The sequence below is a fragment of the Paramisgurnus dabryanus genome, chromosome 22, assembly GCF_030506205.2.
Source record: "Paramisgurnus dabryanus chromosome 22, PD_genome_1.1, whole genome shotgun sequence".
Lineage (NCBI taxonomy): Eukaryota > Metazoa > Chordata > Actinopteri > Cypriniformes > Cobitidae > Paramisgurnus > Paramisgurnus dabryanus.
Window position 1 is genome coordinate 25,944,649 of NC_133358.1, and position 18,119 is coordinate 25,962,767.

Below are 18,119 nucleotides of genomic sequence, written 5' to 3' on the forward strand. Positions count from 1 at the left end.
ATTGGGTCAAATATGGATGTACCCAACTGTTGGGTTATAAATGAATCTGTGCTGGTTTGTTGTTACCCAACTATTGGGTCAAAACAACCTAACATTTTAGTGAAGCTCGGCCACTTGTTCATCATTGTTCGCATTACGAATATAAAGTGGATTCTCTCCACAAGTGAATATATTAAAGTCCCCAAAAAATAATATGTGCATTAAATTAATTTCTCATCCACTTTCATCTCATAGATCCACAATGCAATAATAGATTTATTGAGCAGTGTGTTGAGATGATAGAATCCAGTGTAAAAATCTCTCCTAATCTGCTTATCTTCATTAGAAGAGATAGAGGAGGATTACAGTGAACTGAACTGTATGTGAACATAATTCCTAGTGATATTTAAGCAGCTCACAGATAAACACATCATCAGGGATGCACAAACAGCATCAAAATAGCAATTAATCCAATTCCCTGTATGGAAAATTGTCTGTTAGTTGCTGGGTTTGTGAATTACAGTATGGCCGAGTTGTGATAATTGTCTGGCTTATGACCACAGACTGTACTCTATAGCAGGGGTAGGCAACGTTTGTCCTACACTGATAAAACCTTGCCTACCTGTAGTTTTCAGGTGACTCTTTAGATTTTGATTAGTTGTTCAGGTGTTTTTGATTAGAGCTGGAGCTAAACTATGCAGGAAATCATCACTGAAGGACTGACGTTGTCTACCCCTGCTCTATAGTATATGGGTAGTATACATCCTGTGTACTATAGATGTAAACCAGGGGTAGGCAACGTCTGTCCTGGAGTGCCGATGTCCTGCAGAGTTTAGCTTCAGCTCTAGTTAAACACACCTGAACAACCAATCAAGGTCTAAAGAATCACCTGAAATTGGTTACATATGTAACTTCTGTTTCCTGAAAAGGGAATGAGACGCTGTGTCAGAGAGCTGACGCAGCGTGGAGTTCCTTTGAAAGGTAACTACAGGTGGGCGAGGGTTTCTCAGGGTTGGAGTTTAAATCTGCATAAAGTTCCCTTGAAAAAGACATCTCAGGTTATATATGTAACCTCTGTCCTCAGAAAAGGGAACGAGATGCTGCATCAGCTCTGTGACGCAGCATGGAGTTCCTTTGAAAGGTAACTACAGGTAGGCGAGGTTTTATCAGGGTTGGAGCTCAAATCTGCATGGAGTTCCCTTGAAAAAGCCGTCTCAGGTTACGTATGTAACCTCTGTCCTCTGAGAAGGGAACTTGACCCTGCATCAGGTCTGTGACACAGCGTGGAGTTCCTTTGATAGGTAACTACAGGTAGGCGAGGTTTTATCAGGGTTGGAGCTCAAATCTGCATGGAGTTCCCTTGAAAAAGCCGTCTCAGGTTACGTATGTAACCTCTGTCCTTTGAAAAGGGAACGAGACGCTGCATCAGCTCTGTGACGCAGCGTGGAGTTCCTTTGAAAGGTAACTACAGGTATGCAAGGTTTTATCAGGGTTGGAGCTCAAATCTGCATGGAGTTCCCTTGAAAAAGCCGTCTCAGGTTACGTATGTAACCTCTGTCCTCTGAGAAGGGAACGTGACGCTGCATCAGCTCTGTGACGCAGCATGGAGTTCCTTTGAAAGGTAACTACAGGTATGCAAGGTTTTATCAGGGTTGGAGCTCAAATCTGCATGGAGTTCCCTTGAAAAAGCGTCTCAGGTTACGTATGTAACCTCTGTCCTCTGAAAAGGGAACGAGACGCTGCATCAGGTCTGTGACGCAGCGTGGAGTTCCTTTGAAAGGTAACTACAGGTAGGCGAGGTTTTTATCAGGGTTGGAGCTCAAATCTGCATGGAGTTCCCTTGAAAAAGCCGTCTCAGGTTACGTATGTAACCTCTGTCCTTTGAAAAGGGAACGAGACGCTGCATCAGCTCTGTGACGCAGCGTGGAGTTCCTTTGAAAGGTAACTACAGGTATGCAAGGTTTTATCAGGGTTGGAGCTCAAATCTGCATGGAGTTCCCTTGAAAAAGCCGTCTCAGGTTACGTATGTAACCTCTGTCCTCTGAGAAGGGAACGTGACGCTGCATCAGCTCTGTGACGCAGCATGGAGTTCCTTTGAAAGGTAACTACAGGTATGCAAGGTTTTATCAGGGTTGGAGCTCAAATCTGCATGGAGTTCCCTTGAAAAAGCGTCTCAGGTTACGTATGTAACCTCTGTCCTCTGAAAAGGGAACGAGACGCTGCATCAGGTCTGTGACGCAGCGTGGAGTTCCTTTGAAAGGTAACTACAGGTAGGCGAGGTTTTTATCAGGGTTGGAGCTCAAATCTGCATAAAGTTCCCTTGAAAAAGACATCTCAGGTTATGTATGTAACCTCTGTCCTCTGAGAAGAGAGCGAGACTCTGCATCAGCTCTGTGAATCAGCGTGGAGTTCCTTTGAAAGGTAACTACAGGTAGGCGAGGTTTTATCAGGGTTGGAGCTCAAATCTGCAGGACATTGGGACTCCTTCACATTTGCATAATATTCAGAGTCAATATTCTGTTTTACTTAATAAATTTCACATCATACGACTTCAATGTTCTGTGATTACATTCATGCTGCCTTCAAAAACTGCTTGCAAAATGTTTTTCTTCAGATTTATTAAATGCTAAATACTAAATAATTTACTGTAGGCTGTGTATTTTTGTGAACAGCTTATAATTGGAGCTCTGACTAATTTCGTCTAAACTTGGGAGATCTGCTTTGCTTAACCATGCCTTAAACTTAGAAATACGAATATGAATGTTTGTCAAAGTTTTAACATTTACATCATAGTCCTTGGCTTTGTATTGATATAAGCTGTTGTTTGCTTGTTAGGGTTAAGGTGTTTTCGCAGAGGATTTACAGGTGAAACCAAATTGAAATGTGCGGTTTTGTCTCATAGGACTTATCAGATGACACACTGCTCTCCCCTTGCTGCCCACCACGGTTCACCGGAGTAAATTCCGATTTTACCTGCTAATTAACAGGACAAAAACAGAACAAAAAGGAAAAAGATTAGAAAATATAAAAAAAGAGCTTATAACCGACCCTGTCTTAAGCTGCCATGGTGGCAGAGGTGTGTGTTCAGCTTAGATTAGTAAAGATGGAAAAGGTTCCTTCCCTCAATTACCAGTGTTCCAGGGCGTTTGGTGTATAATCACACGGAAATAAGCGTGCGACATGACTTTAATTGCGGAAGTTAACAAGGTTAGCTACACTTGGCCAATTTCATGCGGCACGAATGGTGCTGCAGACCTTCAGAATGAATATCCATAAACCTTTTGGCCAAAAACAAGTGCTGGAGAATAAATTTAGGCAGTAAGGTCATTAATCTTCTGATAGAAATGGAAACCTGTCTAAAACTTTTCTCACCCTCTCCAAGCTACAGAAAGCAATATAACATAGCGTAACCTCTGATGTGATGCATCTGAACACTATTTGGTGGCCCTGTATGGGTTCCTTTGATTAATAAATTTACATGACTCCCAGTCATTACTGGATTACTTTCAGCGTTTGGAAAGATCTTATTTAAATGCCAGCCATATAAACCAATTACCTTTTTCACAGTTTGTTTTCTTTATAATGCCAATAAATCCTATTTTTAAATGTTACTGGTTCTATGTGCACCCGTACCAAGCGGGACTCAAAACGGCGATTGGTACGGCATGGAAGTCGGGCGCTCTAACAAGGAGACTTAAGGCCGTGACTTTTAGTGTCTGTCGCTAGAGCACCTCTTGAGGTGAGGGAGTGAGGTTATTTAGCAACTTATTTCTTGTTCCTGTCGCGCCAAAACATAATCTTTAAATCTCAGGTGAGAAGCAAGAACTATACAAAAACGAAGGTGCGAGCAGGCACCCGTTGACCAGGCAAGCGAGATCTTTTTTCCAGTCCTGCTGAGAGTCTCGGGCCCCAGGTGATGAGAAAGGCGACTCATCTGATCGCAGCTGCGGTGGTCTCGAAGGTCTCGGTGAAGGTCAGGGTTATGGTGTCCAGTTGAAGCATTAGTGAAGGGGGCTAATGAATGCTCAGTCATGCCCCCTGCCTCGCACCCCGCGGCGCCCCGTATTATTCAAACCGCTCTTTCTGTCTCTCCGGTGTCCGATCAGTCAGCTGAGCTGCGTCCGTGCTGTCACCGCGCTGAAGGATGGCCGTCCGTTCCCTAAATGCAAGCTTATGACTCACGCGTTCGCAACGACGGTCATCCGTCTAAGCGCTGATTTGCTGCGATTGGCCAGCGGACTGCGAGCGGGTGCTGTTAACCCCTTATCGCTCTGGAGAAAGAGTGATGAACTCGACTAGGGGTAAACATTGCCCTGAAAGCATCTTCACACACACATCCAGTAGATATATGAATTTCAATTGGATTTCAAATAGTACAGGCATTGGGAGGACTTTGGGTGACCTTATGCATCATAATGAAGAGAAAAGGTGATCTATTCAACCTCCTCGAGCACATGGATCAAGCATCAAGTTTTGCTTTTAAAATGTCATCAAGGCCTTTGCAGTATTTAATTTATGTATTTTTGAATAGCTTATAGTCAAATGAACTAGAAATGCTTGTCTTTCAACAAAACTTGAATCCTCAAATTATGCAAATCGCCTAAACTTCTCTAATCCATTTTTGCTTTTCAAACTCATTTTTGTTTTAAAGTAAGAGTTTCGCTTTAACCTCTTGCGTGGGTGCAGATGTGTGTGTCTGCTATCCTTCATTTCTCACTGATCAGTAGAGAGGTCATTTCTCTATTTATCTCTGTTCATTACCGCCAAACCAGTTCTGATCCCAGGTCAGTCCATTTAAAGTGTGTGTGTCTTTGAAGTTTTAGTGAGGTATCACGAAAGCAAAGACTATTATCTGAAAGGTGCGTACGATGACTTGCACGTTAGCTAGCATGTTCATAAACACAAACTGTGGCGTACCATCAAAGCAAGATTTGGCTTTAATTGGTTAAAAAAACACGCTTGTCAAAGCAATTAAGTTGACAGGTGAATCCGTGCGGCGTGCATGTACGTTTAACCTCACTCGTCCACCCTGACAGATCCTACACTCACCTGATCCACGTGTTACCATGGTAGCCGAGCATTTGATTCTTGTTTAACTTTCAATACGTCAAAGGAAAAATAGGATTTTTGTTTGATGTCTACACACTTGAATATTGCACACACCGTTTGTTTTTATCCGAGCTGGCTTTTTATATTTAGATTAGCTGCTGCTAGATTAGGAATGTCACGTCTGGATGGCGGTCGACACCTTTTACTGAAAATGACAGCTTTGAGTGATGTGTCAATCAAATGCATATGATCCTCCAGGCTGAGATCTGTGCATACGCTGGCACACGCCGAGCAGTGTGGGTCTCTCGCTCTTGATTTTGCGCTCTGCTATGCTTGCTGTTGGATATCCCCCTGATCCCGGGCAGAACCAGGCCAGGGGATTTTGACAGTTTTGACGGCTGCTGTCCTAGCTCTTGGTGCACAGAGTAATCTCGCCTCACCTGAGGCTCTCTCACCACCTGTCGCCGGCCAGGCTGCACTGCTGACATCATTAAACCTGCACCCAGATGCCCGTCGACTGACACAGCTGCGACAGATACATTCAGTGCTGCATGTGGACGCCTGCACCGCCTGCCCTTAACAAAACACCAGAAAGGTTTAGAAAGGACCTTTAATTTCATGTGTTGTTTATCATTTGTATTTGTGACCCTGTTTGTAAAAACCCAACTAAAATCTTTTTTGTGATTTATTGTTTTCTACATAAAACTATCCTACATAATGTAAAGAGTATTGTGTAAAAATATAACCTTGATATCTTTAATATTGACTGAGTAAGGTCATGTCAAGATTGAAATCAAACTTTTATGCTGCAAATCTCATTGTTAGATTATGAGATGGTAACCTGGATTTCACAGTTTTTCCACAATTTGCAAGTGTTGGATAGTTAAGGTTTTTTATTACATTTTTTAAAAGGACGCTTACTCTTATGTTAATACACATATGTTTGTTTTATGTCTTGTGTGGATGTAAATAATGTACTGTGACAGTACTGTAAATAAAGACACTTTTTGTAATTGTGACGTATAATATTGTGATGTTGTTTTGCTTGTTATTGTTCATGATTCTTGTAGGATTGCATAACGATTAATTGCAACTAATCGATTGCAGACTAAAAGTTTTTATTTACACATATATATGTGTGCGTGCGTGTGTGTGTGTGTACTGTGTATAATAATTATATATATATTATTTAACAATAAATACACATACATGTATAATTTTAAGAAATTAATATATATTTATTTTATCTATATATTAACTCATTCCCCACCATCCATTTTTTAAAAAGTTGCTCACCAGCATTTTTTGTGAGTTCACAAAATGCCTTCCAGGAAAATGTTCTTCTAAAAAATATAAATATATATAAACATACAAATATATCAAATGAAAGAACAGACCCTGTGCTTTCATACAAACAATAAACAAACAAACAAAACGTTTCATCCCATTTTTTCCTCTGCTTATAAACTCAATGCGTATTTTTTCTTTAAAAATACATTTTGTTTTAGCAAAAAGCTGAAATAATTTTATTTTTGTAAAGGAATTTTGTTAGAGATGAGATTCAGAATGATTATCAAACATACACAGAGTTTAAAATTAGTAAATAACGTTTTGGCTTCAGTTTTTCATAAATTCGTTAAATCACGGTATTGCAGATTAACATAAAAATTCATCAGGAACACATTTTTTTCTCTTGAATGGCGGGGAAAGAGTTAAGTGTATTCATATTTATATATAATATAATTAAAAATGTAGATATATGTAAGTATTCCTTAAATATACACTCACCTAAAGGATTATTAGGAACACCTGTTCAATTTCTCATTAATGTAATGGTGTAATGGTGTGGGGGATGTTTTATTGGCACACTTTATGCCCCTCAGAACCAACTGGGCATCGTTTAAATGCCACGGCCTACCTGAGCATTGTTTCTGACCATGTCCATCCCTTTATGACCACCATGTACCCATCCTCCGATGGCTACTTCCAGCAGGATAATGCACCATGAACAAAGCTCGAATCATTTCAAATTGGTTTCTTGAACATGACAATGAGTTCACTGTACTAAAATGGCCCCACAGTCACCAGATCTCAACCCAATAGAGCATCTTTGGGATGTGGTGGAACGGGAGCTTCGTGCCTTAGATGTGCATCCCACAAATCCCCATCAACTCCAAGATGCTATCCTATCAATATGGACCAACATTTCTAAAGAATGCTTTCAGCATCTTGTTGAATCAATGCCACGTAGAATTAAGGCAGTTCTGAAGGCAAAAGGGGGTCAAAAACAGTATTAGTTTGGTGTTTCTAATAATCCTTTAGGTGTATACATGCTTGTGTGTATATTTATATGTCAGGGCTTAATGCAAAAATTCAGTGTCTGTCACATATTAAAAAATAATAATTCAAAAGTAAAATATAATTTTATATATAACAGACATGTTCCAAATAAAAAAGGCTCCCAATTTTTCTGCTTTACCTGTAAACTGACTTTCGTGGTGTTTTACCCAAGACAAAGGCTGCTTCCAAGATGTTAAATTATATATATTGATGAAAATATATTTTAGTGACTGAGGGTGATGCACTGGCCCGATCGGGCAACATGACAATAGTTTTACTGGCCCGAATGTCTCTCACACTTGCCCCGGGCCACCAGTCCTTTATGATGAGCCTTGTATATGCATAATTATTATACAAAGTACACACATATATATGATGCAAGCAAGTGGGTTTGCAGTGGGTTAACTGGGCCCAGAGATCACATTTTAAGTATATGAAAATACTTGACAACCAGTTTCTTTCATTTTAAAACAGAGCTGGTCTGTTCACACTCTGTGTGTAAGTCGGTCGATAAATGGTTTGGTTATATTCATCCCTGCACAATAAACTTGTATAGTAGGGTGTTTTAAACCAAAAAATACCCCTTTTTCTAGTCCTGATTGCTTTCAACGCTGTATTCAGCCGGGGTTTTAAGTGCTTTGTTTGATTCCTAAAACACCCCTGATTAAAAGAAGATAGCGTTTCCCATATCTCCAAGATTATGAGCAAAATTATTAGTTTCTCCAAGAAAAAGTGAAATGCTAAATTTGTGGCGACAGCTAATTCATAAAGGTAAGCAATCATTAAAATTGCAAATCCCGGGAGGCCTGGGTTTTATTGAATTGTACTTTTCCCATCGCGCTCTCGTTTTAGTTCGGTTTTAATGAAAACAATGAATTAGGAGATTAGCTACCTGCACATGCCAGAGCCCACAATGCAGTCATCACGAAAAACATTCGAGCGCTAGATTATTACTCAAGTGAAATGATAAGAGTGGGAATAAATCAGCTCGCATTGGTCGGCTAATCAACAGCGCCTTTCATTTCAATGCGCTGGATTATTTTGTGGAATGGTAATAAAAACGAATAGGAAAGAAAGGAAAAAAATTGTATGTGCGTTTGATTGCGTTACGGCTCGGAAAAGCCCCGGCGCTGTATCTAATGCACTGCACTGCTAGGCACTCTTTTCCTGAATGACGCTCTCAAAGCCCAGCTGAATTGCTGTGACCTAGAGCAATTCTTGAACAAATAAGATTGCCTTTGTGTGTGCATTATTTTCTGTTGACATTTGCTAAGCACTTGGGCTGCTGGCCAGAGGAGACGGATGAGGGTCTAAAATGTGTCTGGATGTGCCGTGTCTTTAATGTTACCTTGGGAGGAGAAAAAAGACAATGGTATTCCTGTCCACAGCCGCAAAGCGGAGCACCGGGGTGCCAGAACGAGGAATTGGTTATTTTATTCTCGCTCGCTCTCGTTTTCACCTTGTTTTTGTCTCCGAGCTACAGTTTCGAAGGGAGTGACAAAAACGCACCAATCAGCTGAAGGTGCCCCTCTCTCCGATTCTCATTTTGATCTGTTGGGTCGCATTTTTATGAATGCGTTTATATGTTTCGACCTGCAGCCAAACAGCTGTTTTTTTGAGTCTCTCGACTGCACATTTACATTGAAGTGTATTTTTCTCCCATAAATGTTCACTTATAACATCACTCAAGGTTTTTCGCACCAACACCGTAATTGCATTTTACATAACTGTTTTCCAACCTTTTCCCTGACCCTTGGGCTGTTTTTGTTGCCATACCTTTAAGAATTTAATGTAAATGACTTCTTTTATGATTTGCTAACCTCTGCGATCGGTTCACACTGTTCATAGAGCACATTAAATTGCTTAATACTGAATAAATGTTCATATGTTTGAATGGATGCTCTGGGTTAACTACATAGATGTCTATTGCATCCACCAATTTTATTTCGGAAGATCAAAGAACGCCTTGTTTTCCATGTTATATCCACTTGTATGTATTTCAGATAATGCATTCATCAAACATAAAGCACCAGCACATCGTTTCATGTTTTGCATGCATGCACTGCTATAATTGTATCAGATGATGTATCATTGATTTGCACGAGTGCTTTTTCCTTGCAATGAGCAGATGGGAGAGAAAGAGAGAGAGAGAGAGAGAGATATTTATGTGAGTATGGCTTTATGTTCCTGGGGCTGCTTCATGTCCCCTCTCTGTATTAATCATCTCTGTGCAGATCAGAAGTGTGATAGGCCTGGCATCCTCGGAGATCAGACTTCATCTCACCGCCGTCCGCCTGTGCGCGAGAGCTCAGTCCTGTCAAACCCCAATCTAAAACCTTTCTCGGGCAGAGACTCGCGCAATATCTCTAATCCTTTAGGCTAAGGATAATTTATGACCAAATAAAGAAAAACAGGTCAAAACGAATGTCACATTATGATCAGCCGCCCTGGTTTATAAGAGGGGGGACTGCAGTTCTGTGTGGTCCTTTGTGGCGTCGGTACCTGGCCGCTGCACCGCAGTAATTACCCCACTGTCACCCCGGTAAGTGGTATTAATGGAAGCCTTGTGCACTCTAGTTCACACCGAGCTTCGAGAATTGTGAGACTGGATTATTACAGCCGTTCAGCTGTGTGTGTGTGGATCTCAGTGTGCAGGTGGCTTTTGAGTGCTTGTTGTGGTTTTGTGCACAACAGTACCTGGGTGTTTTTTGTGTTTGTGTGCATGTCATCTGTGTTCAACCCGGTGGGGAGTCTTTTTATTGTTTCCACGTCTCCGTTTTGGTGATGTACAAAACTACACATTTTCATAATAGACCTGTTGATGGTTTGCTTGACAACTAGTTGACTGAAAGTTTTAGGAAACCCTGTATAATGAGGCTCGTTTTGAGTAATCCTGATCCTGGTAAAATTTCTTTTTTTTGAGGGAATAAAAAAATCAGCTATAGGGGCTGCATGTTTGTTAGATATGTACCCCAGCTCTTACCTTAAAAAGGTATTAATATGTACCAATGTGTACAGTTATTTATACATTTGGTACCAATATGTACATTTGAGATATGAATATGTATCTTTAAGGTGCTAATATGCTTTCTTTGTTACTATTATGTACCTCTGAGGTACTATTATGAACTCTTTGGGCCCTGTTTTAACAATCTAAGCGCATGGTCAAACGTCTAAACGGGCGTGTCCGGATCCTCTTGTGCTAATTTAACGGTGCGAAAAATGGTTTGTGCGCCTAGAGCACAGTCTAAAAGGGTTAATCGTGTTTTGGGTGTAACATGCAATAAACCAATGAGAGTCTCATCCCCCATCCCCTTTAAGCCAGTTGCGCTCATGTCATGCCGATTCCCTACACTGTAAAAAAATTCCGTAGAAATGTCAATGTTATCGCAGCTGGGTTGCCGGTAATTTTCCGTAGATTTAAATTTATGTTATTTACTGGCAAGAGTTTGTTCAAAGTTAAATAAATTTTTAATATTAACAAGTCTTTATCTTTACAGAATAAAACTATACAATAACAGCCTCATGCAAAGCATTCTGGGATCCAGAAATCATCATCAACCTTTTTCTGTTTTTTGCTTCAGATTTTGTTTCCCAGAATGTTTTGCTTGATGCTGTTTTTTTAGTTTTACTCTATAAAGACAAAGACTTGTAAATGTTTAATGTTCATTTAACTTTGAACAAAATGTTGCCAGTAAAAAACATAAATTTAAATCTACGGTAAGTTACCGGCAACTCAGCTGCAACTTCTACGGAATTTTTTTACAGTGTATTTACTGTAGATGGTGGAACTTTAGGCTGAAAAACAAGGCAGAGGAAGAGGTTTAAACGAACAATGTGTAGTTTTTTTTAAGTATTTTATTTGTCAAAATCAATGTCTTTATCAATAAAATTGTTCTCATTGGTGTCAAATGACCTCTGCCAATAATCAGACTTTTCTTTGTAAGCTTAGAATTTCTTCTCTTTATTTACATTGAACGGGTAAGTCCATGTCGTTCTGCCATATTGATAAACCGTAATAGCATATAGGGACAAAAAGCACTAGCCTAGCGCAATGCATTTCCACAACGCGTTTTTGTTCAGAACACGCGAACCAGCTGAAACGGACAAGGATATCAGTGAGTACATTATGGCTACCGTATTTGCAACACGCATTTGAAAAAGCGAGGCGCTGGAGAGCACTATTCGTTTGAATGCAAAAGACAATATCACCACTAGATGGGGAAAATCCTACTTGCTGTCCCTTTAAGATTAATGTTAAAAAATCAAATTACGTTGTTTTTATTTGTATTGAAATTTTATTTTTTGTATTAAAAAGTTTGATTCTCTTTAAGTCTTTTTATTTTAGTCATGGAAGTAAAATTAGCAGAATTTTAATTGCTGTAAACAATCTGGAAAAACACGCCATTGGCAGGAAATGACGAGTTTTTCCGGCAGTCTGTATTTCCGCTATTATCCACCAGGTGGCGCCCTTACCAAACTTAATAAACCCTGAAGTATTCCCTTAGGGCAAACAGATTAAACTCCATGTATGTTTTGAGGATCGCTCTGAATCTGATCTCTTAACAAAAGTACTTTACAAAAATGCAATGCTCTCAGCTTTTTGGTCAAATTTTGTATTTTTGAAGAAACCTACGCATATTTGTGAGGTGATAAAAAGAGAAGGTAGGATGAAAGTTTTTTTTTTGTTTGTTTGAAAGCAGAGTGACCATTCTTTCATTTGATATATTGTATGTTTATATATTTAAGGAAGAACATTTTCTGGAAGGCATTAAACTTTTGTGAAAATCATATAAAATGCTGCCGCTGGCTGGCAACTTAAAAAAAAAAAAACCGCTGGCGGGGTTAGTTTCTCAGGGAACACACTGATAAAATATACACATTGAATGTGCTGTTGATGATTTGGAGTGTCACCAACTGTCACAAAAATGGTCAAAAAATTGTCCTTAGCTGTCACTGGGGCAAAAACTTTCAAAAAGAGTTCATATTCGTATCTCAGAGCTACATATTAGTACTTCAAAGCTGCATATTGTTGCCAAGAGTAATGCCCCAGTGACAGCTTGGGACCATTTTTAACCATATGTACTGACAGTATGCCATATGTGTAGGTCCGTAAATGTAGACACGCCATCCTATAGCAACATACCAGACATGGCCATAGACATTTCTCTCTTATGTATGAACATAATGGAGGTTCTAATTTCTTTTAAAACGGATAAATTTCTCCAAAAGGGTTTTTCCTTGAACATTAAGTACCACATGCTGATTCTTTCTCTGCTTTATATAGCGTCAGTCCCATACCCCACGTCCACCCATTCCTCTCTGCTCATTGTAAAGAAAAAGCACTTTTCCAAATGACTGATGTATCATTTAAGTCATTAATGTGGTGAATTTTTAAACAGCTGTGTGTTTGTAAAATGTGAAATAATGATCGTGGGCTACAGCGGCACACCCCCACCTTTCCCAGCAGCCCCAGTCGGCTGTTTTCTGTCACACGCCATTCACATCCAGAGGCCAAGCGCACCACATCCTTTCTGATTGGGCATGAATATTTAATTGGGCAGCTCCAAATTATCCTATTTGTCATTCAAAACTGGTGTGTCACGAATGCCGTTTGAGTTGTAGTTGCTGGGAGAAAATTCCTCGGGCGCAAAGCTCGCAATTGATTTCCTCTGGGTGCCATAGAGTGTTTGTAATTGGATGGAATGTGGCGTTCCGGTGGGGCGGCGCTATAAAGTTGCGACTTTCGACCTGCTTTTGGAGTCTGTTCTTACTGTAAATAACTTTGAGTCGTATTTGAGTTTTACAAAAGTATGTCTCTTTACCTCTGTTGTTTTTCTACATGTGTTTCCTATAAGTGTGCGGATGTACCATGTCAAAAAAGCTGCCCGACCAATCTGAACATTAAAAAATGTATGGGTCAGTTTTTGAATAATCCAGTTAGTTATATTGGCACATTTAAGTATTTTTGTCATGCATCATAAAAAAAAATAATGGCACAAGATATGTAAATGCAAGACGTTTTCAAATTAGGGCCTCTCAAACATGCATTTTAATCTGGGATTAGGATAACTCCTGGGAAACACAGTATTGCTGTGATGCAGATGCTGCCTTGACATATTTCCTATATGGAAAGCTTTAGTACAGGACATATTAAAAGACTTTTAAACATATACTTTAGCCTGACAAAATTATAATTTCTTTTTTCTAATCCTGCTTGGTTGAAGATTTTAAGGGGAACGAGTCTCGAGTGGATTTTGCTAGACCAACATTTTAAATTATGTTCCTGTGAGCGAATCAGTTATCAGTATATTTTTAGGGACATATAAACCCAATAACAAACAGCAAACCAAATAAAAAAGTAAATAATATTAGATACGGCATCACCTTTCATATATTTTCCTTTACCACAGGTTCCTAATGCAAGATATATGACTTTCATATCACATGTTGTTGTTTTTTTTGCAGGAAAAGGCTTTTTTATTATGGTATTAATGTTTACATTTCAAAGGATATGAATATGAAATGTCATGTTTTTTTCAGACTCTAGTGTGCTCTCAGATTGATTAGATTTTCTTTTTTCAAACACACTGTCAGGATTTCATTCGGCTTTGTAAGTCTCATTTTTTATACAGATTTTACTTGATCCTGACAGTATCTGGAGTTTTTAAAAAAGTTTGCCATGAAGTTTAATTCAATAGATAAAGAAGCTCATTAAAATCTTTATTCCAAAACGCAATTTTGGGGGCAAATATTAGCTAAACAGCTAATTTGGTATTGTTTTAGCCCGAAAATGTTGTATTATGGAGGTAAAATCGTTTGAGAATGTCGTTTCACATTGACGTTTTAAATGAGCAAATCCAGCTACTCTGCTAAAACGTTGTAAGCCAAGATCACACAGATGTCATACCTGAGCCCTTTATCAGGCTGACAGACGCTGGCGTCGTAACGGACGTAATTGCGAAGCCTGTGCTGAAGCGCAGTGCTGAACCTTGAGTTATGCTTTTAATAAGAGTACTGCTGTTGGATGCTGTGAATTATTCGCAGGCAATAATGAGTTTTTGTCCTCGTTTGTTTGACTTTTGAGGGAGCGCTTTAAAGGCGCACTAGGGCGGCTCTTACAAATGCATCGTAACCTCGCGCTTGGGTATCAGTCATTTATTTGAAGCAGGAAAACAGACTTGTACAATCAGCATTTGAATGAAGCCCTCGCAAAAAGCATTTAATGCACGTCGCCGGGAACACTGAGTGTCCGTTGTTCTGTCAAGGTTCCCGTCGTTCCGCACATTCTGTGAATTTAGAGAGCGCTATTGAGGCGCTCTGGGCTTAATTCAAGGCTGTCTGATGAAGAGAGATGTTGCCCCAACCTTTTGCTTTTCAGAGCGAGGACTTCCTTTAGTCACATGTCAGTCAGTGGGTTATTACTGTCAGAACGGGGCTGTTAGACAAGATGTGATGGAGTAAAGAATGTGGGAAACAGAACGAACCTGAACTAACCTTGCAGTGGGACATTATCGCAAAGTTTTCTTTCTGGATCGCTTGTACATGACTGGAATGGTAAGTCACAGCGAGTTGTTGATCACTGTGTTTTTTGATTTCGCAATGCCATGCATTTCGAAATGAAACAGGATATTGGATGAACCAAGTGTCGGGCGGACACACATAAATATAGGGTGTTTTTTTATATCCTCAATACTTCTTAGTATTTAATCCACAAATGTGGCTATAAGTGAGATATCTTAGAAGGCACAATAATTTATATGCTCACACACTTATAAATAAAAGTCTCGATCGACTTCCGTTGTGACGTATTTCCGAGTGAATATCACATGAGGAATATAGTGGGTGTGGATTGCCCTGTAAATGAACTAGATAGAGACAGAGCGCAGGTATGCTAATTTGAAAACCACGCCCACCGGGGGGAAAACAATCCAACCGTCTCCATTGACTTTGTATTACGAGAGGCCGCCTCTTTGTCATTTCTGGCTTATAACAAAAACAGAATAATGCCAAAAAGCTGCTGTGTGACAATATGTACAGCTAACAAGCCAAAAAACCCAGAAATAAGTTTTTATAAGCTGTCGAGCCGTAACACTCAATCAAAGGTTCTTAAAGAAAAAAGTGGATCGCCGACTATGTTTCCCTCTAGTGGCGCAGTTCAATTAATAGTGAAAAGTTGCCTCTATCCACTTTTGTGTCTTTAAACACTCGTTTTTTTGTAGGGATGCACCGAATCCAGATTTTTTGGGTTCGGCCAAATCCCGAATCCACTGTTTAAGATTCGGCCGAAACCGAATACCGAATCCTACTCGCATTCTTATTCCATTACAGGGCTACTGTCGCTTTAAGAGCGATTCTGCACAGACTCACTCTGCCCGTACAATCTATACTTTAAAGCTTGCTGCGAGAGATTTAATATTCTTACGTGGGGTTAGTAATGACTGACAGGACGAAGTTGGAGGATTTGCACAAAAATCCATGACAAATCAGTACGGATTGCTTCCTGTACTGCGGCTTCGCCCGATCGCGAAAGTGAAAGTAAAACTCGAGCGCGCGCTCAAACGCAATTTAAATACCCAATGCCTGAACCACAATTGCCCATCCAAATCTGTGAGAGGATACATAAGCATTTAAATATATTTTTCCTCCCTATAAGTCAAGATAGCCCGACGGGCAGGGCGGGGATGCATTTTGATAGTCCGACTGCAAAGCACAATGAAAGCAATGCGGTGCGATGTGTTAGTTTTTCCAGGTGGGTCCACGAAATGTGAAACGCCCCTAAAGCTCACCGGGAAAAAAACACTTATCTACACGTCAGCACCTGATGTTTGTAATGACGTCGACCAGCGTAGTGCAAGCTTAGGGTTCGGTTGGGTTGAAAAAAAATCTAAGATTCGGCCGAACCCGAACCCCCGTCAAAAAGACCAGTATTCGGCCGAATCCGAATCCGAATCCTGGATTCGGTGCATCCCTAGTTTTTTGGGGTCGACAGCTTACAAAAACTTATTTCTGGGGTTTTTTTTGGCTTGTTAGCTGTACATCCTGTCACACAGCAGCTTTTAGGCATTATTCTGTTTTTTGTTATAAGCCAGAAATGATAAGGAGGCAGCTTCTCACAATACAAAGTCAATGGTGACGGATGGACTGTTTTCCCATCCGGTGGGCGTGGTTTTCAGGTTATGACGCACTGCACTCTGTCTTTAAATAGAAAAGTTGGCGTTTCATTTAGAAATAGATCTCGCAGCAGTGAGTTTTCAGGGGGCGGGGTTAACGGATGCTGTTTATATGACACGTAATCATGATTGCCACATGTACAGTAGATTTTCAAATTTTGAATAAGGTTTATGAAGGCACATAAATAAAAAAGACTTACATGGGTGAATTTTTATAGACCCCTTCAATGTTTGTAAACATCGAACGCATAGGTTGGGTGTGCATGCTGCATGGGGTTAGAAAAATGGTGCGGCTAATAAAAACTGATCATACAATAAAGGCTTTCTAATTTAATCGAACAGGGCTGATAAATGATGACTTACCTGAAATGAAGTGAGCACTACAAACACAAGCCTCTTTGATCTTTGCATTGTCCCAGTCTGCACGTTTAATTGCTTGCAACCACATACTGTATGTCGCCTATTTTTTTTAATGGATATGATCCTGCAGGAATCCTGAAAAACTTAACTGCAGAGCTGGTGCAATTTTCACAGCCCACAACGCAACAAGTAGGTGACAGTACTCTTTAGATTCAACCGAACATAACGCAACTCAACTTGATAGAATGACTTTTCTGACCCCGACATGCGCAGTGCGAACCACGAATTCTCCTGTGACGTGAACTGTAAAGGGGTCTATAGTGCTAGGTGATATGGCCAAAAAAAAAAATTATTCGTATCAGTCAATGTCGATAATTATCACGATAAAAATCTTTATTCCTGTTAAATTTAAAGGCAGATTTTTTGCTACTGAATGAATGCTCACTTATCGAACTGTCATAAACGGTTTATTGGAAAAAGTTTATTGCAAAAATTATTTTTATTGAATAATTTCTCAGCACTGATAAATATTGCAGTACCCCATTTAAAATATGAACTGTCCGTTTTTATTTCATGGGGACTTTAACTCTTTCCCCGCCATTGACGAGATATCTCGTCAATTAAGAGAAAACGCTTCCCCGCCAATGACGAGATTTTCCGCCCTTCCGCAACTTTTTAAACCCGGAAGTATTGCCCTATGGCAAGCGGCTGCATGTCCGTGTCTGTTTTAAAGATGGCTCTGAATGGGATCTCTATGAAAAGTCTGTCACAAAAATTGAATTATCTCTGCTTTTTGCTCAAAATGTGGTGTTTTTGCAGAAACCTACCCATATATTTAAAAGCTGATTGCAAAAGAACCACTGAAGGTAGGATGAAACGTTTTTTTTTGTTTGAAAGCAGAGGGTCTGTTCTTTCATTTGGTATATTGTATGTTTATATATTTAAAGACGAACATTTTCTGGAAGGCATTAAACTTTGGTGAAAATCATGAAAAACGCTGGCGCTGGCTGGCAACTTTTTTAAAAAACGCTGGCGGTGAAAGAGTTAAAGGATCTTTGTCAGGGTATATGGTTCCATAAAGAACCTTTAACATCCACAGAACCTTTATTTTGAAAGTGCTATTGTGGAAAAAAGGATTTTCATACCTATATTTTTTCAATGCGTACACTTAATCTTTGAATTTGTTAGCATTTAGCCTAGCCCCATTTATTCGTTAGC

The 18,119-nt window shown here is 39.8% G+C and overlaps 1 long non-coding RNA gene across 1 annotated transcript in view; it reads left to right on the top strand.

The window, feature by feature from the left end:
* LOC135740292 (uncharacterized) overlaps positions 1–18,119 on the top strand; it is a 103,890-nt gene that overhangs the window by 39,450 nt on the left and 46,321 nt on the right. The window lies entirely within an intron of this gene.